The sequence below is a fragment of the Limulus polyphemus genome, unplaced genomic scaffold (assembly GCF_000517525.1).
Source record: "Limulus polyphemus unplaced genomic scaffold, Limulus_polyphemus-2.1.2 Scaffold5157, whole genome shotgun sequence".
NCBI classification, from domain to species: Eukaryota; Metazoa; Arthropoda; class Merostomata; order Xiphosura; family Limulidae; genus Limulus; species Limulus polyphemus.
Genome location: NW_013670767.1, coordinates 54911 through 57632, shown reverse-complemented (window position 1 = coordinate 57632; position 2722 = coordinate 54911).

The window sequence follows — 2722 nt, the reverse complement described above, 5'->3', positions numbered from 1 at the left end:
ACTGGACTAAATGTAGGCACTGGCAAATCACTGGACTAAATGTAGGCACTGGCAAATCACTGGACTAAATGTAGGCACTGACAGATCACTGGACTAAATGTAAGCACTTGACAGATCACTGGATTAAATGTAAGCACTTGACAGATCTCTTATTCGACAAGCAATCACGATCACAGATGAAAAAATGAAAACCCATTACTGTATTATCATTGGAGCACTGGTTAATTTATAAATCGAACGTTTACCATTTCAATATTATAATACAGTTTAGTCAAGGATGCGCCCCCTAGCGTAAAGAGAAGTATAGTTTAGAGACGTTGATACATCGCCACTCGTTTATTGAATATGACTATACAGTAACAGTAGAAAACTAGGAATGAAATGATCATCTCGCGTGTATTCTTGATTTGAAGAAAAACATATTGAATCTTCAAATAACGCATCAGAAATGGTTCCATTTTGAAACATAAAATACTGAAAAGTGTGAAATTAATTAATTTTTGTTGTTGTTGTTAAAAGCCTAAAGATTATTTTAATGAAACTGACAATAAAGTAGACGAAATGGATAGTTTTCTAGAAGGAAAATCAGTTGATGTCTAGTCTGGTATCACCTTTTCCTGTATCCTAGAACACTGCACGTTTAGTCTTCACTAGACAAGGAAGGCATGAAGATACGGTACCGGTGTTCTTCTTGTCTGAAAGGCTTCATTAGTCAAACCGATTTTTCGTGCTCCTGTTCTACAGTCTCCTCTTCTGTATGATTGAAAATGAAGACAATACACATATTTTTCATTTGTTTGGTCCTTACCACAGTTTATAACCTAACCCCACTTTTTTCAGTATTCCCGGCTTGTGTTTGTCATTTGTTGTTAATTCTAATAATTGTTGTTGTTCAGAGCTGGTCTGTTCCTAAAATAATTAGCACTTAAAGTGGTGCTAATGAATACACAGCTTCTTCCGTTTTACTGCTTTAACTACTTTGATTATCTGTCCTCCTACATTTTCTAGATGATTTAATTAACAAAACCCCTCCCCCCCCCTTCCATCCCCATCCTTATTGCATGTCGGTTTGTAGTATGGTTTTAATTATCTTTACCGGTTTTAATGAAATAACAGTCAGCCTATAGTTTCTCATAATTAAGCACCTTTACAAAACTTACGCCAACTTTCTGAATTAGTTGGATAAAAAAAACAAATAAACTATGAAATACTTTTAAGTAACTTTTACATATACACAAAATATATATAATTAGGTAGACCATTAACAATTATTAGTGTGTTTATTACTTAAATCGTGATCAATATAGAAAGTTATAATTGTGCAAGTAGAGTAAACAGTTGTGATTTGTTCCTCCCCACAATTGTGATTTGTTCCTCCCCCATTAGGAGCCGCAGAAATCCGTCACAGCTAAACAACGCTGATAACAAGATTTGATTTGATTTTTTACACACATATATACAAAGAGAGAAAGGGGGGAAAAGTCGATAGTTTGTGTGCGTTTTTTTTTTTTTTTCAGAAATCAAACGAAAGAACTGAGCCACATGTGACTAACATATCACTGATAACGTTCTGTGGCCAAGTAGTTATACGAGTACACGTAACCAAGCTTTTATTTAGTTATTTCTGAAAATCGAGAGTCGTAAATAATATTGTTTTTCACGGAGTTTCGGAGCACGGAAAATATGTTAGTTTGTTGTTAATTTCTACATAGCCTCGAACGAAGATGTAATGTATCTTTCGGCGTTCTAATTAATTTTCACTGAATTCTAAAATGTACCAAAAAATGAGGGTTACTATGATTACGTTGATAGAGCAAAAGAATAATACACTTTTTTCTTATTCGAAATTGGTTTTACAACTGGATTCCGCACATGTGAGGAGAACGTTAGAAAACCGTTGAATAAACCTAGATTGATGACTCAATAATGGTAGTTATTTACAAGACACGCAAAGGTTTGCGCAGAAAGGGCTTTCATTGTACAACCGAGACACACAACTGATTTGTGCAGAAAGGGCTTTCATTGTACAACCGAGGCACACAACTGATTTGTGCAAAAAGGGCTTTCATTGTACAACCGAGACACACAACTGATTTGTAAAGAAAGGGCTTTCATTGTACAACCGAGGCACACAACAACTGATTTGTGCAGAAAGGGCTTTTATTGTACAACCGATGCACACAACTGATTTGTGCAAAAAGGGCTTTCATTGTACAACCGAAGCATACAACTGATTTGTGCAGAAAGGGCTTTGATTGTAAACCGAGGCACACAACTGAAACTATCGTATTCTCAAAAAGAATACACTCTGTTTCTGATTTGTAAATTTTCCAACAACAGACGACACGGGTAAAGTGCCTAGTGTCGTTGTTGTGACTACAGTGTCCAGTGTCGTTGCTGTGGGTACATACTCAGCGTCGTTGTTGTGACTACAGTGCCCAGCCTCGTTGAAATTAAATTGCTCGGTGTCGCTACTGCAGTTACAGTGTCGTTGTTGTGGCTGCATTCCCACACCATTGTTGTGACTACAGTGCTTGGTGTTAATGTTGTAGTGAGTAGAGTATCCAGTTTCTCTGTTGTGACTACAGTGCTTGGTGTTAATGTTGTAGTGAGTAGAGTATCCAGTTTCTTTGTTGCGACTACAGTGCTTGGTGTTAATGTTGTAGTGAGTAGAGTATCCAGTTTCTTTGTTGTGACTATAGTGCTTGGTGTTAATGTTGTA